This window comes from Polistes dominula, unplaced genomic scaffold (assembly GCF_049000335.1).
Source record: "Polistes dominula isolate Pdom_NZ unplaced genomic scaffold, Pdom_raw_medaka contig_80, whole genome shotgun sequence".
In the NCBI taxonomy this organism is placed as follows: domain Eukaryota; kingdom Metazoa; phylum Arthropoda; class Insecta; order Hymenoptera; family Vespidae; genus Polistes; species Polistes dominula.
The window spans coordinates 2,246,873-2,273,811 of record NW_028301111.1 but is presented as its reverse complement, the minus strand read 5'-3'; the positions used below and the strand labels follow the sequence as shown (position 1 = coordinate 2,273,811).

At 31.4% G+C, this 26,939-nt stretch overlaps 2 protein-coding genes across 4 annotated transcripts in view; one reads left to right on the top strand and one right to left on the bottom strand.

Moving 5' to 3' along the window:
* twin (CCR4-NOT transcription complex subunit 6-like twin) overlaps nt 1-26,939 on the top strand; it is a 246,481-nt gene that overhangs the window by 179,328 nt on the left and 40,214 nt on the right. The window lies entirely within an intron of this gene.
* LOC107071673 (tachykinin-like peptides receptor 86C) overlaps nt 11,860-26,939 on the bottom strand; it is a 216,674-nt gene continuing 201,594 nt past the window's right edge. Inside the window, exon 9 of the transcript XR_016178007.1 lies at nt 11,860-11,873. The gene's annotated coding sequence lies outside the window, so the exon portion shown is untranslated. The remainder of the gene's footprint in view (nt 11,874-26,939) is intronic.

Below are 26,939 nucleotides of genomic sequence, written 5' to 3'. Positions count from 1 at the left end.
TTGTCGCGATTATTTCTATTTTGTTTTACTAATTTAAGAATTTATTATTTATAGGTTATATCTAAGTCTCTAAGTGCTGTAATTTTTCAATAGATGGTGTTGTATCACAATTCAATTACTTGGATATGTATATACATATGTTTCTCTCTTTTTAGTATCGCATTTTCGTTTCATCGGTTCCACGCTCTTCCAAATCACACCGATTCTATCAAATCTTCCACTTCAAACATAAGTTAATCAGTTCAAATAAAAAGATAGGATAGAAATAAAGTGATGTTATAATAAAAGTAGTAGTAGTAGTTTGAAAGAAGGCACACACAGAAAAAGATGAAGAACCTTTGAGAGTGAGCGTGATGAGAAGAACATTGGAAAGGATATATCGAGAGAAAATGAATCCTTCTGGTCGAACGATCTAATTTCCCGATACGGTTCTGCCGAATACTATGAGGAAAAGGAAAAGGAAAAGAAGAAAGGGACAAGGGTAAAGGGAACGCGGGACTATTGCTGAAAAGATAGTAAAAGCAAAAAAGGGACAGTATTTTCAAGCGCGAAACGTTCCACGTAGAGGAACGAATAAAATTGCAGTTGAACTGTCGGTTGGTGGGTGGTGGTGGTGGTAGTGGTGGTCTACGTTTCTCTCTTGGCTACCAGCGGAACTCGTGAGTGGTCTCTACGAATGCTTGCTGCTGCTGCTGCTGTTGCTGTTGCTGATGGTAGTTTCAAAGAGAGGATTCAGGTTCCGTGACGTTGCTCGCATCCGACGATTCACGTTCAACGCGTAATTAAATCGGAGGGGGTGGTTGTAGACTGTAGGTGGTATGGGGTGGTAGGAGATGAGAATGGGGATATGGGTTGAAACAATGCTGTGGGTTGCGACAGAGATTGTATTCCTCTTTTTCTTTCTTTAAAACCCAACCCAACTCAACCCACAACCCCTTAACCACCTTCCCACCTATCTATCTCTCAGTTTCTATCCTTCTATCTCATTCTTCTTTTATCTCTCATTCTCTTGGTATACACGTTTCGTAGTCTGCTATCAATCTCGGACACATGAGAATAGTAAAAAAAAAAAAAACATAAAAATAGATGATGAGAAATAAGAGAAAATTTGTGTACGTGAAAGAGTATGAAAAGATGATAGAGTATGTTCGTATAGAAAAAAAAAGTTGTGCGTGGAAAATACGGAGACATATTCTGACGCTTACTATGAATGCAAGAACAATGAAGAGAGAGAGAGAGAGAGAGAGAGAAAGAGAGAAAGACAGTCAAGGCAACGCGTTAAATACTCCGAGGATTGTGCCAACGATATTTGCGCGATTCTCTCCTAGCTTGGAATTGCTCTTCTGACGTATGCAAAGCGGCTTTCTAGTTATTTGCAGCTGCACGTCGTCGTATTGTGCAAGCTCTTCTCAACAGACGCATACGCGTTCGTTTCTTTCTAGAATCCTAGCTTCGTACGTATAGCATTTTCTTGAATGAATTTTTAATAAAATTAATAATTATTTTTGAAAATAATATTATAATGTTTTTATAGAAAAAATGTTCAATACGTGAGATGAAAGGTTTCTAACATTAGTTAAACATATGCGTAAGTAAATGAAAGTATGTATGTGTGATAAGTCAATCACACTTATCATTTACGTATAAAATATACAAAAAAGTATATCTTCCATACATTTGTTATCAAGTGTAAAAACAAATGTGTAAAAAAGTGTTTCGAAAGTGGATAAGAGAAAACAACGATGCAGTAGTAGTTGTTGTTGTTAGTATAGTATAGTAATAGTAGTAGTAGTAGTAGTAGTAGTAATACTGATAGGCAAGAAGGGAAAGGGTTGGAAGGGTAAAAAGGTAGAACGATAAGCGACTGCGAGCATGCACTGTAATATCGGGTAATAGCTGCGAGAAAAGGGGAACAGGAGGGGGTGGTGTAAGGGTGGTGAAGGAAAACGGGGGAAAAGGGGGCTTAGGGGGGTTGGGGATTTGGTTGGAGGAGGAGAAAGGCAGGGTTAGAGGAGGAATTCGCATTCGGTGCATCCCTCCGGTTATCGCAACGGCCAGATTTGCATATCGTTAATTCTGGGGCGACACGTAGGTATGCGCATTCAAGCTTTGTATCCCGAGCTTGGGCTTTGTTGTCGGGCGAAACGCGTCACGTTGATAAAAATCCATCCAACGTTAGCCTCCTGCTCTTCTCTCCAACCCCCTAACTCCCACACCCCCCACCTCGTGCCATTATTGCTACGGGGGCGTACTGTTCGGGTTTACCGGCAACTACTACTACTACTGATACTAATACTAATACTAGTACTAGTACTAGTATTAGTACTCCTGATGATGACTTTAGAATATGCACCAACGGGAGAGAGAGTTACTAGCTGGTTTCAATTCTCTCTTCAATAATATTATGCGAATAAACTCACACGCGAACAACCCCCTGCAACGAAATAATCATTTTTAATGAAATCAAAATATCCACATGCGAGTGTATGATAGGTGCACCATTAGTTACTAGGGGGTTGAGGGTTTGGTGAATCTAACGTAAACTATCTCTTGTTTTTGTTATCCTACCTGTCGCAAAATGCATTTTATATATTGCATATTATCGAACGAGAGGATGATGCTGTTATTATTTATAATAATTATTATGATAAGTTAGGAATATATATCGATATTTTGTTTCTATTTTTTCTTGTTGTTTTCTTTTCTGGTGTCCTAATGGTCATTAGATTTGTACAGTCGATAATAAAATGAATAGCGATCAGACGGGATAACACTACTACTACTACTACTACTACTGCAACACCGATGTTTCAATGGGGGTCTCGACACGATGACGCACGCGTATTACGCGTGTTGTTAGTAAGTAATGGTAATGGCCTTGCCCTTGCCCTAACGTAATAGTCAAGGTAAGCTCGGGAAGGCCGGTTACTATTATACAACGTACGGGTAACGTCTAATCATTAATTTGCATTTTAACGTAGGCACATGCACATCTTTATTCGATGTATTTATTAACTTATGTATTATTTTGTATACGTATAATGAAATCATTTTGATTTTGTGGATGGGACAAACAAAAGATTTTATCTATGAAATAGAAAATTTATGATAAAAAATGTTTAAGAAGAAATAAAAAAAATAACAATCGTAGTAGTAGTTTAAAATTGTGCATACTTATGTGTGTATATATATATATATATATTGTAAGAGAGTAATAAGTAATATAGATAGTAATAATGATAGTTGTAGTAGTGATGGTAATAATATGTACGTATCAGACGTTTTACAAACATTAACATTAGATTTAGATTAGAGAGAGTTTCATAATTTGCATCAAATGCTTACTAAGTTCTAAACTTTATTAGCAAGGATTCTTTACAAATCGTACGGGTTGTTCTTACGCAACTGAAAGTATATAATATTCATATAGATATATATATATATATATATATATTGTACACGTACACGCTAGAGTTAAGAAGTAATAGTAATTACGTCGCGTGATAGCAAAAGAGTAGAACCTATCTTCCTTGATACTTTCCAGTTTTGCGTGTCCTCTTGTAGTTAGTTAATACATCACCCTAGGTATATTCATAGTAATATAAGTAATAGTAATATTACTAGTAATAGTGATGCTGGTTATAGTAGTGGTAGGAGTAGTTTTCTTTAACGAATCAACCGAGTTCAAGCAGATCACGTTCCTTCAACCGTGAATCATTTATCGTGTGAGAAAGATCTTACAAAGATTCGTATATGATATAAAAATTCCAGTTGAATCTTAACTCTCATAGCAAAGCTCATAATCTTGATTGAATTTATTAGAAAAGTTGAAAAGAAAAAAAAATAAACCTGTGTTGAGGAAGAAAGAAAAAATGCAAGAAAGTTGCATCCCTTATGAGCAAGAAATGAAAGAAGAAGAAGAAGAAGATTATTCGTTCGTGGAAAGAGTTCAAACGGGATGTGGAAAAGGGAGGCAAGTTCGTTGACGATGAGGTTCAAGATTAATAAATAATCATTATGCGGCAATAAATAGCCCAGGTGTCCGAGTGAACGGCCACATGGGTGTCTCCAATTATTAATGGAACCAAGGCTTGGCGTGCGCGCTCGTGCGATGTGAGACCCCCACCGCACGTGTTGCAACTGGCTGCTGCTGCTGCTGCTAGTGTTGCTGATGCTAGTGCTGTTGTTGTTGTTGTTAGTGTTGCTAGTGCCTAGTACTGGTGATAGTAGGTTGTACCCAATGCAATGCCGATCGTCGATGGCCTGGTTGGTTGGTTGGTTGGTCGGTTGGTTGGCTGGCACTGTGCGAGCTTCGAGCAACACACTCGACGATTTATGATTTTACTGGACGAACCAAAGTGCAGCTGCACCAGGCCGGTAGGCAGGCTGACGTCGCGGTCGTACGTCTATCTGTCTACACACATACACACACACACTTCTATGTATCTTATATATGAGTATATATATGTTTAGAGATATGTAGGTAGGTAGGTTGGTTAGTTGCTGCACTTCTTCTTTTACCCCTCTTTCCCTTTACCTACTTCAATACGAACAATTCCCGATCGTGTCCCGATCATGTTCCAACACAGTTACTCGATTTACGCATACTCTTCTATATACCCTAAACAACTATACATACATACATATATATACTAGGATGCTGCGACTTTATTATAAAATGTTGAATTAATAAAATTCTAAACTGTTTAATAAACTATAACAACAAACAATTACAATGGAATGCATAAAATAATATTACACGAAAAAATAGAAAAAATTAAGGTTATGTCGTATGTCGATTGAAATAATTGAATTCTAATAAAGCACCACCTATTGAAAATTTACGGAATCTAGAGACTTAGATAATCTCTAAATAATAAATTCTTTAAATTACCAATAAAAAATAAAAAATAATCGCGATAAAAAAAACTATCCTATCCTAAATTGGAAAATATCACACGAAATACAAAAATATATATACATATATATAGTCTTGTATATATAGATTTCGAAGAAATATAAGAAAGAAAATAGTTCACGAGGATGCTATTCGTGATGTTGGATTAGAAAAAAAGGGGAATTCTTTTCTATTTCTCTTATATCCACTATACACGTTAGAATTCCAATTGAAAATGAATGGGGAGGGGGAGGATGGGTGGAAAGAAAAAAGAGAAATAGGAATATAAGATAAAAAGAGAGAAAAGTGAGCGGTACTTCTCTGGTAACCTGAACGAGCCAGAAAACCTATCGACTATGCTACTCACGGAACTTCTGCTCTTGAACCTGTTCCAATTTATCTTTTTTTTTCTTTCTTGAAGAAAGAGAAAAAGCTTGGCGCGCGAAGCAAATTCCCGCGAGAAATCGTCTTAGAAAACGTCTCGTCAGTGTCTAGTTTTGTGTCACTGACCTTTTCTCAACAGGGGAATTGAATCTATCGAATTAACTTACAAAATTCTTAACTACTTTGTGTGTGTGTATCCTTTTCTGTTTTGTTTTTTCTATTATTTACTATTTCTACTAGGTGTACGTATAGGTGTTACCGTGAAAGAACGAAATTGATTAATGTCAAGAATCAAACTTGAACGTTTGTTATAAGTCCGTGAATGACCGAATTATTTAGGTTTGTTATTATTTATTAATATTGCTAGACATATACCAAGTGACCATGTGATTCCTGAAGTTCTCCAATTTTAATCATTGACAAAAACACATAGATATAACTGCAATACTTTTCTGAACTTTGGTTTCCAACATATATCAAATATATTGGTGAAAAATTCAATTATTTAGGTTTATTCTTATACATTATTTAATATTTTTGATATCTACCAATGAACCATGTGATTCTTAACGTTATACAATTTTTATGTCTCACCATAACTATTGGTATTATTATTACAATCTTTATTTTCATTAGAGAATTTAGTTTATTTTAAAAATATTCTTTAAAATGATTACCATTTTTTGAAAATGATCTCCCTACGTTTAATCGAAATACTGACGACATTGAAAACGATTAAAATATGTAAAATATATTTAAAAATTTCGCACGAGAAAATATCGTGGTTCGTGGAAAAAAAAGGGGGTGTATAAAAATAGCCTTGGTTTTGTGCTTGAGCCCCCGACGTTTGCAATCATGAATATGCGATTACAACAGGGGTTGGTGGGGGATGTGGAAGTCTTTTAAAAACCAAGCCCTGTGCCTAACTTTCGTTTCATGGTGATGGTGGTGGTGATACTTTGGGGGTATGTTTCGTTACAAAAATAAAATGAAAAAAATAGAAAGAGGACTGAACCAAATAAACAGAACAAAAAGAAATAAAAAAAACAATATAAAAACAAAAGAGTATTATAAAAGTAGTATAGGTAGACAAAGACGGAGAACAGAATGAGAAAAACAAGGATACAGAAAGAGAGAGGGTTGTATTTTTTTTTCGTACGTTGGTGTTAATTAAAACAGGTAGCGAAACTTTTTGTTAACCTTTTATATTCTTTTTTTCCTATTGTTATTTTTTTTATTTCTCTTTCTCTCAATGTTTATCGTTTTCTATCGTTTACCCTTTTTTTCATAGAAAACTCATGGAATATAGCAGTAGAGAATCCCTAGATGGTGTGTGTGTATGTGTATATAGGGGTGTATATGAGGGGGTGAGAGTTGAGAGGGTTGGTTTTGGATACTCTGATTCATGCTCGTAGTAGTATACGCCAATTTCAAGAGTTTTAAGTCCTTTATCAACCAATGCCCATTTTCGATTGGCCGTGAGCTCAAGCGAAGACTCCTTCCAATCACCATTTTTTGTTAACAGTAACAAAAAAAAAAGGAAAATAACGGATAAATGACACAAAGAGAAATATTATGTGTGAGTGTATGTGTGAGAGAGAGAGAAAAAAACTGCAGGGGATAGGTTATCAGTTTCCTATCCTAGTATTGCAACGTACAATGGGGGGTAGTTTTCTGTTTTTTCTATTCATCTTTTACGTTATGCAAGTTAAACGCACACTTGAGCTTGCAGTAGAACACCAAGAGGGTTTGGGGGAGGTTAGTACTCCTCCTATTAAGTTAATATTAAACATTTTTTGATTTTTGTTAGGTTTCATTTATTTTTTTGTTATATATTTCCTAAATTTTTCTGTTTTTCTTTGTTTTTTCTTCTTTTTTCTTTTGCACGCTCGTTTAACGAAAAACAACACTTCGCATTGATTTACCAAAAGTGATGAACAAACTGACGAAAAAAATGAAAAAAAATGTATAAAAAAAAAATGGTAAAAGGAAAAAAGATAAAACAAACGAATCGTGTTCGTTAATATCGTTTAATCTTCGTTTTTCGATAGATGGACAGATAGATAAATAGATGGATAAATGGAATGAAATGTTTAACGATTAAACAAGTTTCTATGATTTCTTTTTATCTTCTTCTTTATTTGTTATTCATTTTTTTTTTTTTTTTTTTGTTGAATTTGTTACTTTCAATCATTTCTCATCTTTCTGTCTGATATTTGTAGAATAATTTCAAACGGTTGGTGTATATGATTATATTTTCGAGTAGCATCGTTTACAGTCAAATTTCGTGCTGTATTAAAAGAAAAATGTTAGCGAATCCAACGATATCCACGAATTAGATGGTTGATTTCGAATTGGATTCGAATGCAAAAGTTTATTTTCATAAAAATTCAATTATTTAACACCCTATTTCTTTTTTAACGAAATACAAAATACATTGAACAAATGTTACTTTAAAATAAAAGGGATAGATGGGAAGAAGGGATGCTAGAAAAAAAATATAAAAATAAAATATATAAATTAATATACAAATTAAAAGGAAATAAAATATAAGCAAAATATATTCGATGTTTGATAGGTGATGGAAAGGGGAAGAGGAGGAGAAGAAGGAAGGGGAAGGAAAGATATTATCGATCACGGGGTGAAAATGTCACGTGAAATGAAATCAATGTGAACGAATGAACGAACGAACGAACGAACGAACGAAATGGCAGTAAAGAGGGATAGAAAAGGGGGTGGGGGTGGGGCCCGTAACAATCAACGTTGTTATAAATCAAATTATGATTTGATATAACGTGACTTTAACGTGAAATATTGGAAAATGACGCGCGAAAAACGGTTGTTGCTGCCTGCTACTTCTATTATCTGCTTCCCATTTATATATTTAAATATGATTTTTCGATCCCAAAGAAAAAAAAAAAGAAAAGCGCAATTACGATTTTTGTTCTTATTTTTTTGTTTGTGTATTTTATCGTCAAGAGCTTCCATAGCACAAACGAATATACGAATAAGCTATTATGTATATAATAATAATACATTGTTTAGGCAATTGTTTGAACAGATTTTTATTAGGTTTGAAAGATTTTGTACAAAGAAAAACAAAAAGAATGTAGAAAATGTAGAAGAAGAGAAAAAACGGATGGGTGAATAGGGGGGTTGTTAAGAGATTGTAAATGGGATATAAATTCTTTGCGGTGCATTAAATTCCTTTAACTTGATAACGATCACATACGAGAGAGAGAGAGAGAGAGAGAGAGTTAGAGAGAAAGAGTGAGAGAGAATGAGAGAGGAACACTGGATAAATTTTTATTTAACGTTTTCATCGGAATTCCGTTTCGTGTCATCTAACTATCGTAAATTCAGCTTCCTGTCTCTCTCTCTTTCTCTCTCTCTCTCTCTCTCTTTCTCTCTTTCACTCTTTTGCATCAGCATGAGAGATGCTTTTTATGAAATAAAACCAGATCGACGAACGGGAACAACGTTCATTCAGCCGCGATGAGAATAATGAGATCTACGAGCCGTTCAAAATTTACCTTTTAATATATCGCAAGAGAGAGAGAGAGAGAGAGAGAGAGAGAGAGAGGGGGGAAAGAGAGAGAAAGAGAGAGAGGGTATGCGAAATAATTCGAACGGAAATGTCAGGGGAGCGAATAAAATTACGAGTACTCTGAAATCGGAAAGTCGAGAGAACGGAAAGAGAGAAAGAGAGAGAGTATGTGTGTGTGTGTGTATGTGAATGCAATCTTTCTCTTTCTATTTTTATTTTGCATACGAGGGGCGGCGTACGTTACAAAGATTTATAAAAATAAAAAATAAAAAAAAGAAAAAAAGGAGTAAAAAATACGAAGAAAAAAAAAAGCTGGTTGGTTTTATTTTAACGAAAGTATGTGTACGAGACTATAAATTAAAAGAAAGAGAGATAGAAAGAAAGAAAGAAAGAAAGAAAAGAAAAGAAAAGAAAAAAGGGTTGAAGAATACTTGAGTCAAATAAATTATTGTAGAAAGGATAATTTAATTGCAAATCAAACAAATCAACGTAGCAAACGATGAACGATCATCGAACAAAATATTTTGTCATTGGCTGTCAATAATTAAAATTAAAAAAAAAGAACAATCATTGATTATTTAACAAAAGTGTTGTTTACATGGAAAATAATTGTCTTCTCAATCCTTGTCCTTTTTTCACATCCTTCCTCTCTTTCTTTTTTCAAAAACTATGACTGTCAAAGTCTGAATGACATTAAAATCTTGAAAATACAATTTAAAGAAATTGAAAGAATAAATCGTTTGGCGTTTCCGCGTTCCCGGATGCGTACCACCCGCAGTCTTGGACTTGTTTCGGTTTCACCTCAACTAACCTCTATCCATTAGATTACGTCGAGTAAGAATGCAACACCTATGATGCGCACCTTCTATGCAACTTCTATGCAACTTCCTTTCTTCTTCCTTCGCATCTTCCGGCATACCTCAGACTTACTCTTCCTCCTCCTTTTTCCTTAGCCTCCACCTCCACCTTTTCCTCTTTTTCCTCTTCTTCTTGTTTTCTTTTTATTTATTTCCTATTTTTTTTTTTATTACTTAGAGAAAGTAAACGAAAGTAAACGAAAGTAAACGAAAGTACAAAAATGTTCTGAGATTCAAAACATTAACTGTATTTATTTATTTATTTATTTATTATGTGTTTTATTATATGTGTTGGAAAAACGTGTCATGCACGTTGAATTTCTCAAACCCCACGTGTCATACACGTTGAGAGATATTTATTTTTGTAAAAATAATAAAAATGTAACGTAACGATGAAATTGTTCACATTTTGTTGCATTATTAATTTCTTAATATTAATATTATTAAGTTCCTATAATAGCGCGTAGTTGGAAGATGGCATCTGGGAAATCCCCTATAGTGGCGCATCATACATACAGATGGCACCCGCGAAAGCCACTATAGTAGCGCGTCGTACTTACAGATGGCATTCGCGAAAGCCACTATAGTGGCACGTAGTGACTAAAACGTTAATCATATGTTTTTAAATTACGTTTCAAATTACGTAATGATAAAATTATTCATACTTTTACATTATTAAATGTCACGAAACTCACGTCAAAGAAAATATAGGTCAACTGTTACTTTATAAAAAAAAAAAAATATTGTAAACGAAAAAAAAAAACAGCAAACGAGAAAAAAAAGAATTTAATCGATAACTTTCAATGATACGTAACCATCACTTATTTATCCTTTTTTTTTGTTCCTTTTCTTTTTTTCTCTCTTCCAACCCTACCCTTGTACTCCAACCAACCACTTAAACATTTTCTTTCACTGTCTCTTTCCATCTCGTTAAAATCATTAGCAATTTAATGAAAAGTACCAATCCACTACCGTCTTGCAAGTAAGTATCTTTAAACACGTTACACTGCTACGCTTTACACGCTCGGTCCAGTTTCGTCGTGTTCACTTTCAAAGCCGGTTTATCCCTCTTCTTAAAACAAAAAACAAAAAAAAAGAGCAAAAATAAAAAATATAAAAAAGTAGAAGAAGAAGAAGAAGAAGAAGATTTCTTGCAAGACTCGTGAGCTCTTTAATAACAACTTCAAGCCGACAAATAGGGCTTACTGCAAATCGATGTAAACGAGATACATCGTCTTTCTCTTTCTCTCTCACTCATGCATACACACACACACATACTTTCTGTCTATCTGTCTGTCTGTCTATCTCTCTCTTTCTGGTTCAATTAAATGAAAAATACAAGATCACGAGATACGGTTAATTTAAATCATTCGAGACTGCGAGAAATTTACCACTCTTTTATTTAACGAGCAGAAAACGTCTACTACACATACATGTGTACACATATGTACATACATACATGTATTCGTATATAAGTATATATAAATGAGACATGTAGATACACCAGTCTTTGATCTGTTTATCGAAGCACGGTAGTATGATATTATTAAAACATTGGCTGACATTAGTGACTATTGAACTGTCACGAACCAATCAGGTGTAATTATTTGTTTTCAGTTCGTCACGAATTAACATTATTTTAATATCTTTATATTATTTTTCTTTCTCTCTCTTATTATTTCTATATACATGTATATTTGATTCTCATTATTTTCGATGATTTCATTCGACAAATGTATTTTCCTATTACGAAAATATAAACCAAATCAAAATATTAACGAAAAGAATTTTACAGTGAATATAAATCTTCTCTATTTTTTTTTTTATTCTTCTTCCTTTACTTTTTCTTTTTTTTCGGGGGAGTGCAATTTCGGGATGCACGATCGAACCAAATACTTTTTCTTTTATTTTTTTTTTAGTTTTTAGTTTTTAGTTTTTAGTTTTGTGCATAACGTTTATCGGAAAAACACGTTCAGAGAATATTTAAATCTGAGAATAATATTTCTATCCAGTGTTACACGTTAAATCCATTCCTAACCTATAATTACAAAACTCTCGTATGCCACTACGAAAAATGTTATATTTTTTATAATTATTATTTCTTTTTTCTTTTCTTTTCTTTTCTTTTTTTATTGAGGGGTTCAGAACGAGCTTGTCGATCTCCTGGTAAGCTTCTTTCGATTGTCCATTACGACAGGTTTGGTAAAAACGTATTTTATCTTTCGAATAATGAGAAAAAAGGGAAAGAATAAAAAAAATAAAATGAAAAAACGAGAAACAAAAAAAAAGAATGGTAATAAGAAAAGGAAAAGAATAAAGTAGTTAAAAATTGAAATAAACCTTTGGAAATGGCAATACCATAAATTCGATTTTACATAATAAATATCATTCGAATGTAACACCTGAGAAATAATGGTATAATCGAAAACGAATAATACATTGATTGAAAAGGAAAAAAGATTCGTCAAATATTTCTACGTAATAATGTAATAAAAAAGAAACGAAACAAGAAAGGAAATTAAAATCCAATACGATGGTTCATCAAATATATAATGTATATTATAATGAAATAATAATCGATCAATCTTCAATTTTATCGATTGAATTCATTCAGTGAAACAAAACTCTTCCCAACTCCCCTTCTTCTTCTTTTTTCCTTTTTAGGAAAGTTCAATCATTTTCTGATTGAAATTATATTCGTTGTAATACGAAGATTATAAATGAAAAAAAAAATAATACACGAAAAAATAGAAAAAGTAAGGTTATGTCATACGTAAATTGAAATAATTGAATTGTAATACAGCGCCACGTATCGAAAACTTACAGAACCTTATGATCTAGTTAACAAATCTTCAAATTTGCGATAAATAATAGAAAATAAACACGATAAAACCTATCCTATATTCTAAGTTGAAACAAATTACAGAAAATGAAACAAATTTTATTAAAATCGGTTGAGTAATTTCAAAGTTATTAATGGTCGAACACTGAATTTTTGTATAAAAAGATTTCAAATACATTTATAATTATTTAATTATGAATTAAATAATCCTCGTAGAATATTTTTACTGTAAATCTTTAAATTTGCGATAAAAAATAGAAAATAAACGCGAGAAAACCTATCCTATATTCTAAGTTGAAACAAATTACACAAGATAAAACAAATTTGATTGAAACCTGTTCAGTATTTCTGAAATTCATTGGAAACTAACAAAGTGACACACTGAATTTTTATATATAAATATGTAAATATGATACATTTCAAACATTTTAATCGCCAATGAATCGACAAGCTTTCAAAATCGATTTGAAAAGTTAAACGCATGACTAAAATCTTGCCATTTTCTTGATCCCATCTTCATATATTATTTCTCTATCTTTCTATCAAACTTTTCTCACTTTTTTTTCTTTAAAACATACACACATACCGACAAATATATATAAATATACATACACCGTGAAACAGAATCCTTCAGTTTCATGTTAAACAAACTTTGCATCTTTTTTCTCTCTCTCTCTCTCTCTCTCTCTCTCTTATAATTTTTTTTATTTGTACAGTGCATTTACTTTTCTTTAATTTACATTTTAAATGAAAAAAAAAAAAAAAATAAAACCACTTACTGTGTGTCGAATAATATTCACTAAACAAGACTTATAAATTAAAATAATGAAAATAAATAATCAAACAAATATAATATGAAAATGTTAACAAATCAGCATGATGATTAATCATTGATATCATAAATTATTCAAATATAATATAAATGAATGTACTTATAAATATAAATAAATCTTAAGATAGATAACTAAACGTATAAAGTTAAGTTGTATAAGTTTAACGATTGAGATATATACACTCGAATGATCATTCTCAACGATAATCAAGTATGTAAAGGAAGAAAGGTAGGAAAGGGGAGTAGTAGGGGTAAAGGGGGAAAAAGGCTACCATGCTTACGCAGTAGAAGACCAGTTTGTCCTGTCTAGTTTTGAATCTTTCCTAGCTTCCAACATCCTATCCATTTTCTTCTTCCTTTTTTTTTCTACTCGTAACAACTTGATCAAAAAAAGAAAGATAAAGAAAAAAGTCTAGAAAGTGAAAAAATAAAAAGTAAAGCATAGCAAAGCAGGAAAAAAAATGGGAAAAAGAGGGATGAAGGGTGGGAATGGGATGGGGAAAGAAAAAAAGGGAAAGGAGAAGAAGAAAAAAATGTTCAATGCGCTAGACACGCAGCTTGTAATTTAAAAGCGTAGAACTATAAATTGCAATGTACGCGTTTTGTTGTATGATGGTAGTAGTAGTGATGGTTATGGTTGTGGTGGTGGTGCTGTTACCTGCGTGCCACGTGGTCGTTAAACATTATCTCCCTTGATAATTGCACGTGAGGAACGAACGAGTTGGTTGGTTGGTTGGTTGGTTGGTCGGTTGGTTGGTTGCTGTTGCTGCTCGTGCAAAAGATCAGTCTCATGATCGTTCATAAATTCTACCTCTGACACGATCGTCAGAAAGAGAGAGAAAGATAGAGAGAGTGAAAGGGGGAAGTAGGGGTAAGGGTAGCGTACAATGATCAAGAACGATGGATCCCTACGTTTATCAAGATTTCCGTGAGTATTGCAAAATACTGTTGTAAAAGATAAAAAAAATTTTTGAAATGGTTAGGGTCGGTTATTAGCATCAGTCACACACACACACCATTTTTAAAACCGTGATTTTTATTTTGAAGAATAATACGATTGGTAAAGGTAATAATAATCATAAATTTTGTTAAATAATTATAATGATTCAAATTGAAAATTAATAATCGTTAAATTCGTACGATTAACCTCTTAGACACTGCTGAATGTTGTGCAGGGCTGTTTCTCTAGACGAGTACATTTTAATAAAAATAAAAAAATAAAAAAAATGGTACCCACATACTTTAAATTAAACAATTTAGTTTAATAAATAATAATAAAATTAGGTATGATATATTTTAAAAGATGTTTTATTCGCAAAAGACTTTAAAGTGGCGTGTCGTACTTGGAAGATGGCATTCGGGGAAGCCCCTATCAATAGTGGCAGGTCGTACTTACAGATGGCATTCAGGGAAGCCCTTATAGTGACGCGTCGTACCTACAGATGGCATCCACGAAAGCCACTATAGTGGCTCTTATTAGCTAAAAAATTAAAACGTTAATATTCATACCGATTTATATTCTTATATTCGTAAAAAAAGTGAATACTTAAATGAACATTTGTTTAAATAAAATCTGTGTAGCTAAATTAATTGGAAGAAAAAAAAGTCATTAAATAAAAAAATAATAAAAATATTGGTCAAAATATCTTAGAAAAATGTCAGACTGTGATATTAGGAAGAAATAATAGTAATAGTAATAATAATAGCATATACCTGCACTCTAGGTAGAAAAATAATTTGGAAAGAAAATAGTATTGCGATAAACAAGGACGAATGCTTATGCTAATTAGGGTAAAACGTAGCTCTGGGTTTACCAAGAGGTAAAGAAAGAACTCTCGAGTCAGGAATAATATTTCGTTGGCAAGCGAAACGACCATGGGGGTATTTACATAATCTAATTTCAACGAGATTAAGCAGAGAAAATGGCGAGAATTTACGCATAAAATAATCGTCTACGTCTATCCCCTTTTTTCGAATTTTGTTACGCGATAAGAATACACACACACATACACACACAACACATTTTCTTACTTTGTATTCAATAACTTGTATCTTTTAAGATGTTCATTTTTCAATCAATAATAACCAATTATTATCCATCCCCCACTCCTATAATTTTTCTTTACGCATTTATCATCTCAAAAAAAAATAAAATAAAATTGTAAACAAATTGTTTCTAATATTCTTAAAATTAAAAAATAAATTTAAAAATACAATAAAATATGCATTGTTAGTTTACGAATGTGTCCTATGTGTTAACATAAACGTTTGTTTAAATATTTATTCTCATATCGAATTCTCCAAGATCAAAAATAAGAATAAAATAAGTCATTTTGTATTTTTCTATCTCCGTCTCACTTTCTTTTTCAAACTTTCTTTTTCTTTCATTCTAACTTTCTGAAACAGTCTGACATACCATTGGAAGCGCATGGCACGCGGTTATGCGAAATCGTAACTCGTCCAGGCGTCGGAGAAAACGCGTTCCAGTGTAACCCGAGGCGAATGGTATTTGGCGTCATATTTCAGAATAATACTCGAGTATGTGCTATGGGGGACCCCCGTTCTCTTCTCTTCTCTTCTCTTCTCTTCTCTTCTCTTCTCTTCTCTTCTCTTCTCTTCTCTTTTCTTCTCTTATAGTCGCATCGTGCACACGCGTACGTGCGACTTCAGCATACTAATGCATTCGAAGTCAGCAACCGTGAAGACATCAGGCACGATCTTACTCGTTGGGGAAAAACCAAAAAGATTTTCAACGAGTAGAAATCAGTATATTTTAACCCATTCAAATCCATTCCTAACATTTTTATTTTTATTTTTAATCAATCTTATCAATCTCATCAATCTTACCTTTTAAGATTCAAAATCAAAGATATATATATATGTGTTTTTTTCAACTTAGTATGTGCTAGACTGTATAATAATGTTAAATGTACTAAATATATACTGTAGGATAATTTTTATCACAATTATTGGTTATTTTTTATTGTTAATTGAAGGATTTATTATTTAGTGGTTATCTAGGTGTTCAATTACTGTAAGTTTTCAATAGGTGGCACTGTATTATATTTGGATATATTCACGTCGTACGTTTTTTACATATTTACAAATGACATAAACTAACCTTACTTTTTAATTACTTATTTATTTTATGTTGTTTTATGTTTAATTTGAATTTACATAAATTATAATTGAATATTAATTTGACTGCATTTAAAAAATTAGGATGTATATTAAATCAACGTTTCCTAACAAAAGTAACATCCTACCATTTTTATAAATAACATATATTTTTATATAAAAATAAAAAAATAAAACCATAACTGAAATTATTCAAATCCAACCAAATACTTTGACATATTATTTCGTAAAAATTCTAAGAGTGTAGGAAGAAAGAAAAAAGAAAAGGGCCAGCACGTAAATGTCGAAATGGTGTGGGATCGATAAAAAAGAAAAAGAAAAAAATGGCCACGATCGTATAAACGGTACCCTCCCCCCCCTCTTAAAATCCACCTACTAGTTGGGGGTTGGAGGTGGGTACACCCTGCCTGGATTTTCAGATAATAAGGTGCTCCTGTATGCCATAGAAGAACGTTCTAAAAATGGATCGACCCTTTCAAGAGTAATCTCATAAATACGAAGCTTTACGCCTTTCCCCCACTATGCCCCTTTTACTCCCACTACTACCACTACCCTTGAACGAGTGCTTTATGAAAGGAGAAGAAAAGGGATCGAATGAAAGAAAACGAGCCGCTAAGGGCTTTTCTTCTTCTTTCTCATCTTTTCGATAAGCAGCAGCAGCAGGCATCATCATCGTTCACTTGGAAAAAAAAAAGAATGTAAAGTGGGGGAGAGGTGGACGGGGGTGGGATTCTCTTGAAAATTTTCATTTAAAACATGATCAACCATGTGCAACTTATCCCTTCTAAACCCAATTCTATGAATTCATACGTATACACATATAAAATAAGAAAAGAATGAAAGAAAAATTGAAAAGGCACGGTTTATAAAATGATGGAAGAATTTTTATTGAAAAAGTCATAATCGTATCGAGAGATCTGAGTTTTACATCAGTTTTTTATTTTTTTTTTTTTTTTTTTTATTAGTTTACGAATAGAATATGGAAATTTTTTTATTTTCTTTTTTTAATATTGTGTACTATACGATGCTTTTTATTTCCAACAATTAAAAAAATTATATGTAATAATATATGTATATATTTATATTATAATGAAATAAATATAAAATATAATAATTTAATTAATAATATATTTTAAATTGATATTATTTATAAAATAAAATTAAAATATATATATAATATTATTAAAACAATTATTTACCTTTAGCAATTGAGTTGTTAAGATTAATAATTTAAATTTTAATTTATAATAAAAAAGTTTCCTAGAAAAATTTTGATGAAATTTCAATTGATTGTGATCGATTGGAATGATAAAAAAATTAAAACGATAAAACTTATACTCCTAATGGAATTTTTGATTTTTTACTTTACTTTTAATCTATCTTACCTAATATATATACAATATGTATGTATGTATGTATGTATGTAATAGGAATGTATAGTTAACTTTACTTTATTAGGGGTTGCACGGTTGTGATTTCATTTCTCGGACAACTGTTGGAGAATTATTCCTAACGTTGAATAAACATTGTTCTTAACGAATATGTATATATATTTATATATATCAAGAAATATATTCACTTAAATTAGAAAAGACAGTGAGATGGAAACTCGTTAAACTTAACAAAAAGATATATGTTATAGTTAACTAACACTAAATAACTATCCTAGTATATTGAAATAATGTTATGCCATGTGGTGTGGTAATTGATATTCCCAAAAGTTCTTATTCAAACTTGTCTTTACTAACAAACGAATCATTCTTAATACAAAACTATTTTAAAATATTAAATAGAATACAAAATCAATAATATAATATCTTCAACCTATTCTTTTTTGTTATTTGTAACATGATTATTATAAAAAATTATAATCACAAATGTCAAAACCACGTGCTAATAGATTTCCTTAGTCAAACTTGTTCTTTCCTAACAAACTATCATTACCTAACCTAACAAACATTAATCATTCCTATTACCAAACAATGCTATAACATTAAATAGAATAAAAAACAAGGAATAAACAATAATAATAATATAATAATAATACTGAATGATATATTTCCTGATATAAACAAATAAAAGAAAACCTTATACCCAACTTATAAGATAACTTAGCCCATTTTTCAGTTATACCTAAGATTATTATTATTCTGAGAAAATTTGCGTCACAAATGTCAAGAGCACAGAAATAGTATTCTGAAAAGACTATAATTGGACGCTTGAGGTCGATATACTACTACTACTACTACTACCAATACTAATACCAACTAAACTAGAAGTAAAGAAAGATTGTTCAAGATAGGTAAAATAAGAAGAAGAAGAAGAAGAAGAAGAAGAAGACGATATATTCCTGTTGAATCCCAAAGCAACGAAAATCATAGTGAAGGAATCAGAAGGAGGATGAAATAGAGGAAGTTTGTCAAGATGTCGTGGAAACCCTTCCTGGGGCTTTCGAGTCACGGTCTAAGGGATATATGAGAAAGAGAAAGACAGAAAATAGATAGAGAAACAGACAGTCAGTCAGACAGACAGACAGACAGACAGACACATAGAAAGAGAAGGATTGGCAAAGTGGTTTGGTGAGGTAAGGTGAGGTTAGGTAAGGTGAGGTGAGGTGGAGTGGTGAAGAAGGGCAAACTAAAGCATACTCTTACTTTAAAACTAATCCGAGTTGCCGACAGTTCCAAGAGGAAGTAGAGAATAATCCTCAACTCACCTTTTCGACTCACTCACTCTCTTACTATGTCTGTCTGTCTGTCTGTCTTTTACTATACCTCTTTCCCTTCATCCCTTTCATAGTTTCTCTTCGTTGAACCCTTCGAAAGCTGCCGAATGAAACTTTTCCGATTTAACCGCTAACCGGTTGGTTAAAAGCTTAACCGATTATTGTCTGCCAGTTATACGTCACTGAATATTTTTGATTATGTTTCGATGAAAATCCTAATGTCAAATTTACAACATACAATTTTTGGAAAAACACAAAATCGTGTTGATGTTTTTAAAACAAACGTATAGAAAACAAACAAAATTATTCAACAATTACATTAAGAATTGGTATACACCAATTTTGAATGCACTCTTTTACCATTTTTCTTCTACTAAAAAATAAAAAAATAAAAGTAATACAAATCTCTATCATCGATCGGTTTGCTCTTTTCGACAATTTATTATTAAAAATAAAAATAAAATATGAAACTAGAGAAACGAGAGAGTCATTGGTAATTTTGCCATACCAATCCTTGTCAAAGGTACATTACCAATATTGATATCACACAAAATCAAACCGTATTTTACAGTTTCCCAAGGGAGAAAAATCTACGATGGGGTTAAAGGGAAAGAGTAGTTGGGTTGGGTAGGTAGTAATAGTAGTAGTAGATACATGAGTTAGATCTTGATGACGGTTCGAGATTCATTTTCTCGCAAATCATGTCCCAACGGGGCTGAAGGGTATAGGGTGTAGGGTGTAGGGTGTAGGGGTAAAGGGTGGCTCGATCGATGTTGAACGAACTGTAACATTCGACATTTGTAAGCCAGAGATTCTCGATGTTGGAGAAACGCGAAACGAGAAGTAAAGTTTGACGAACGTGTTTCTCGTTCCACGTACGTTCACCACATATATTTATATTTGTCATCTACCTCTATATATATATAAATATATATTATACGTGTGTGTGTGTGTGTATGTGTAAAACATGAACGTTTATAATGTGACCTTCGTGGATGTACAAGAGCTTCATTTTCATAAAGCACGAAACAGACAGACCGTGTCTTTGAAATTAGCATTAAGCTCGAAAAACTCAACGTTCCTCTCAACTTCCCCCCCACCCGGCCTGCCCGCTTGATACGTTCCTGAGTTTCATGAGTTTCAATATAACCATCCTGTAACATATTGCAAATTGTGAAATACAGAAAGTTATCTGACTGGATTTGACTGTATTGTAATTATCTAGATTATTTTTATAATAAAATTATATTCTTTAATTTATTAATACACAATTATAACACACAGATTAGGTTATGTTATTTTAAATTGTAAATACAACTCATCTTAAAACCTATTTATTTATTTAAAAAAATTTACTGTAAAATAAATCTACAAACGATGAACCAATATATGAAATAATTCGTATTATTTTTTCTTGGATTATAATCATCACTTATCATTATTCTAGAAACTTATTTGTTCATAAAGATATACAGTATACAGTAATTTAAAAAATTGACTGTAAAATGAATTTAAAAACGAACAAATATTATATGCAATAATTCGTATTATGTTTACTTGAATTAAAATCACCCCTTATCATCATTCCAAAAACCTATTTATTTATAAACGTATACATTATACAGTAATTCAAAAAATTACCTGTAAAATAAATTTAAAAACGAACAAATATTATATGTAATAATTCGTATTATGTTTTCTGGGATTAAAATCACCACTAATCATCATTCTTAAAACTTATTTATTTATATAAACGTATAATATATTATATACAGTCTTTTACAGAAAAGAGAGGATATTATTTTCAAAGTAATATCGATTCACATGTTTAGAGATTATTAACGTTACGTCGATAATATTCCATGATATAACTCGTATAGGAGGAGGAAGAGAAGGTGGAGGAGGAGGAGGAGGAGGAGGAGGAAGCAATTCGAGTGTATTACGAGCTTCCCACAATCGAATTCCGTTTCGAATTTAATGAATCGTGAGAGAGAAAGAGAGAAAGAGAGAATGGGAATGAAAGAAGAGAAATAAATAGAGTTAAATTCCAATGGAAATAATACATCCTTGCATTTCTGTTTCTGACAATTACAACCGTAACCAGAAATCTACTTGAAAATGTTAACTTTTATTATTCCGATAAATGCATATGAATGTTTTCGATTACCTCTTATCGTGAAAAATATCATATTTTAATATATACAGGTATTTTACGCTTTATCACAATTGCCAATTGGTTAATTACAATTTCTCATTGTTTTTTTTTTTTTTTATTATTTTATTAGCAAAACCTGTTAAGGATCGTATGCATCCAAATCAGTTACGTTGAAAAATTGAATACAAATACCCGATACAATTTTATTAAATATTTTTATTAAATATTTATTGAAATAATCAGTGAATGCCTCCAATATTGAAAAGAGATTTTTGTATTTTTATTTTCTTTAGGATTCATCGGACAAGTCACAATTCTCGCGAGTATTTACGCTTCAGTTGGTTCACGATAGAAATGTGTTTTTTCGAATAGTATACAGTTTGTATCTCTAGTAACTATTGTACACGGTTAATGAACCATACAAACGTTTAATTACAAACTAAAAAAAGAGTTATCGTTTAGTATAAAAAAAAAACCCTCCAAGCAAAATCTAAACTAAACAAACACAATAGAATTTTGTACAATTTGAAAGTATGCACAAAATGTTGATGCATTAAATGTTAACATTTATTTCTCTTATCCCATTTTTCACCCTCAATTTATCCCCTCTCTCGTTCTCTGGTTCTCGTTAGCATGGTCAGAGTTTAATAAGCCACACGGTAGTTAGGTTTGGAAAAGGGGTCAACGGGCATTGGCATTGTCAGCCTCTAAATCACGTTCTCCGAAACGTGTGACGGTACAGTTACCGCAACTCTGTTATCGTAATTATTGATTTCAATCGTAACTTCAGGTAGAGAAGATAGGTATAGAGTCTGCCATTAAACTTGACAATGGTGTATCTGTCGATGACTATATGACACGTTTTCTCTTCTATATAACATCTTTCCATTTATTACTATCTCTTTTTTTATTTCTATTTATCTTAATCTTTAATCTGTATCTCTTTTTATTTTTTGTCTTGGTTGGATTCCTATAGTTCATTAACCTTTTGCTTGCTAGATGACAACGATGATGACGGTGATTAAAAGTTCAGAAAATCTTTTTAATGACTCATACCGTTTCTGGTTTGAAACAATGATGCACTTCTCTATTTGTGCAGTAGTAGTAGTAGTAGTAGGAGTAGTAGTAGTAGTAGTAACAAGTAATACAGTAATATTATATCTATTTCTTCTAGTTTTTTGTTTCTTCTTGGTGTTGTTTGTAACATAGTAGGAACATAACCTAACATTTGGAACCTAATGTTTATAATATAACCTAAACATAATAGGAAATTTGTATAAAATCAATGTACAATTTTAATTAAATAATATTAAATAGTAATAGCGTCATGTAAATTTTAAAACTACCCTATATAACACATATCTATAATATATTTATTAATATAAAAATAAATATTAATAATAATTCCATTTTTTGTATGTATTTGTTTTGTTTGATACTTTTATATATGTAATAAAAATAAAAGATACAATTATTACAAATAATTACTTTCCAATTAATCTTTACACGATACTTTTGTTTTTTTTTTTCTTTTTTTAAGACTCAACTGAAGGGATTTTTTTTTTCTTTTTTTCTTCTCATTGATTTAATCTTAAATAGACGGAAGATAGGAATTTCTCTCGAAAAGGAAAGACTTGTCTTGATCCAACACGCGATAAGGTAAATAAAAGAATAGCTCATGCTGTAAAAAAAAAAACGAAATAAAAAAGAAAGAGAGAAAGAAAGAGAGAGAGAGAGAGAGAGAGAGTTACAGGGAACGTCACTTCCTTCGTTCATTCCAAGCATTGATTGGATAGTGGATATATCGTTAAAACCTTTGCTGCGGTAAAGATCTTAATTGGCTTTATAAGGTTTCGTAGAATGCGGACAACATCTCGCATAATCGTTTACCTCAGCGTTCTTCTCGTTTCGCAAATTGCACCTTTGATTTCATTTTATTGAAAACTTTCAAATGATCCATTTCTATCTCTATATCTTTCTCTATACATTTATGTAAAATTTTAAGATAACATTTTCAAAATCAACATTTGCAATTTGTGACCAATTGTATTCTTCATTCTCAATCAAATGTTATACTATGTTAACTGTAAAGATACTTTTTTAAGATTCTTCTATAAAAATGTTAATTTCATTCATATTATATTATTTAAACAAACTATATATATAAGATAACTAGTTCATAGTTAATGTGTTCAATTATTTTCAATCATTTTATATTAATACACACATTAAAGATTAATAAAATACTAGGATTAAATATACTTTCTTATTGAAACATTTAAATTAAATTTATACAATATATTTCTTATCTATTGATCATTAAACTGGTCACAATACTTTTCAGGATTTCTTTATAAATATTGTAAGTTAATTTAATATTTAACTCATTATTAAACTATTGAACAAATTATACGAAATAATTCATAATTCATTGTCAACGTGTTCAATTATATTCAATCATTTAGATATACTATTACAATTATATTCAATCATTTAAATATACTATTACTAATGATATATTATACTATACTATTACTTACTATTATTATTAGATATACTATCATCTAGATACACACTTTTAAGAACCAATAGGATTAAGTATATTTTTTTTCGATTCATATTTTAAATAATTAATACATACTCTGTCCATATAAATACTGTTATTTTTATACAGATTAAAATATTCATATTTACTGACCGATATATTCTATAAAGTACACTGACAGTAAATGTTTAAAAAAAAAATACTCTTCAAATAAATATTTTATAAATATATACAGAAAAAAAAAATAGAAAGAAAAAAAACATTTAAAAAGCAGTAAAGAGAAAGAAAGAAAGAAAGAAAAAAAGAGAGAGAGAGAGAGAAAGGGAGAATATTTAAATTTAAAGTAATTCTCCTAAAGTTACATTTATATTCATTGAAATCAGGTTTCCTACGTGAAAATAAATCTCAGCTTCATGCCACAGATGAAATACTGTTTTCTTTGCTCGTGCTACACGTTTTCCTGTCGTCTCTATTGTCTCGAGGATGCTCCCAAGGGCGTTATCTCTAGTTTCCCTTCGGGAGACAAGCTCGCGAAGTTGAAATAAAATTCTTGCAGTTTCAATTCCGCAAGAGTACTACTACTACTACTACTACTACTACTACTACTACTACTATTACTATTACTGTTACTACCTTTACCTCTAACTTTTATCTATATATATATAGATAGATAGATGTTACAGGTAACGTCTTTTCTCTTTATACCTTTCATCTTTCTTTTTGATTGATACTTACTTTGATATTACCTATCAATTTTTATTTAACTTTACACATTCCTGTTGTCTTCTTTAATTTTTACTTCTTCTCATTCTCAACTTACAAATCATTATTATCTTTGTCAGATTAAAATACATTTATCTAACAATAATTCTATTGAACATGATTCAAATTATTTTTTATGACATATATTTTAAATGACATTTTTATCTTTAAATCATAATTCTCAATATCAATCTTTAATTCTTATTATCAAAAAAAAAATATATATATAACACTTCTAATAAACTACTACAACACAATTGAAAAGAAACACACATTATCCTTTTATTATAAATAATTTATAAAATAATATAACAATTAAATTCATATCAATAATATAAATAAAAAACCTCTACTTTGATCTATGCTTAATTACTCAAATTCAAAAAGAGTTCCATCGAATTTTCTCTCTGATTCTCTTTCTCTTTATTTATTTCTCTTTCTCTATCTTTATTCTCATCACTATCTGCCAAGTTAAATCCCCATTAATAAGAGAAGCAGGTGTAATGAACTAGTTTAATGAGGGTACTCCGTGATGTTTCATGTCCTCTCGTAAGTCAACTTGAACCTGCCCTCTATCCTACCCTTTTCCCTTCATAGTCAATGGTTGAAACTGTTCAACGTTCATGGTTCACTATCGTTTTGCAATTATAATAATCTAGTCAGCAGTATTAACCCATCCCTTTCTATTCGATTTATCTATTTATCTCATTCACTAGCTTCAACCAACCATTTTCTATCTCTCTATCTCTCTATCTTTCTCTTTCTAATTCATTCGAGTCTTGTGCGATGTCACTGCAACGTTGCAACGTCAGTATCGCTGATTAGGCTCGTCTTCTTGGCATAATATTAACTCTGACTATATCTTGTCTACCCATCGTATATCTTTTACTTCCTCAACATACTCTCCCTCCCCTCCACCACCTCCTCCCTACCCCAACAACTCATCCTATCCATCCTACCAACACCACCATACTTCAAGCACCCCATAACATTCCTATGTTTCTTTCTATCTCATTCTCTTTTCTATCTCTCATTCCTTCAACTGATTCTTATTACCACGAGCATGTATCATTGCAGAGTCATTATACTTGTTTCCAATGAGAGAAAGAGAGAGAGAGAGAGAGAGAGAGAGAGATAGTTGAAGAATGGAACGTTTGAACGAACGAGAGACAACTATTTTTAAACATCGTTATCGATCAGGTTCTATCTTCTCAACTACGAGATAATTCAAACAACTAGCAAGCATTTGATCATGTTTAACGATTAAATTGTTCGAATGTTATAAATAATATGTGTGTGTGTGTGTGTGTTTTTTTTTTATTTCATTTGATCTTTTAAACAATTACAAACACAATTATCATTTATATCATTTATATATAATTGATTAGAATAAAATAAAAAAGTGAAGTATGTGTATACTTTTACTTTTGGTATCATCGATAACAATATTTAAAACTATTATCTAGTTTTATATTTAACTTAAAAAAAAAAAATACTAAAACAAGTTTATTACCTTCGTATACACACATATACACACTCATATACTCGAGTAGTTAATCCGATGAAGCATGAACGCTAACGAAATCGAAAATTTATCTCAGCCTGGCAACTTTCTTAACACGGTAACGCTCTTACACACCTTTCCTTTAGTAACAATCGCTTTATAATTAAGATACTTATATAGTTATCGTCTTAAGTTGAGTAAACTTAGGGAAATATCGATCGAACGTTGTTGTTTCTCAGTTAATTCGTGCAAAAAATAAAAATTAAAAAAGTTCATCTATTATATCTTTAATTCATCCTTTCCCACTGCATCACCCATAGTCTGAAAATTGTTAAACGTAGTCGAAATTCTTCTAAAAATAAAATCTTAGAAATAAATAAAATTCCCTATACCAATATTCTTGAAAGTTAGAATTGTTAGCATGTATAAGAGATAATTTGTATTTGTTTATTTTTTTGGAATTGGTATTTATGAAAATATTTCATAAAAAGGTTTGTCTGTTGTGAAAAGAAGAAAAAGTAAAATATGGGGATGATAAGAAAAGAATAGAAGAAGAAAAAGAGGTTAGGATAGTGGTGGGGATAGGTGGAAGGAACAAGTTAAGGTGCTAGTAATAGTAACGATGAAGAAAATATGAAAGTAGAAGAAGGTCTTTGGCAAAAAAGAAAAAGAAGAATAAGAAGAAAGGCTTTGAATTGTTAATTCTGATTACCTTGGCGCCCTTCCGAGACTGCGCGTCTACTTTACCCTT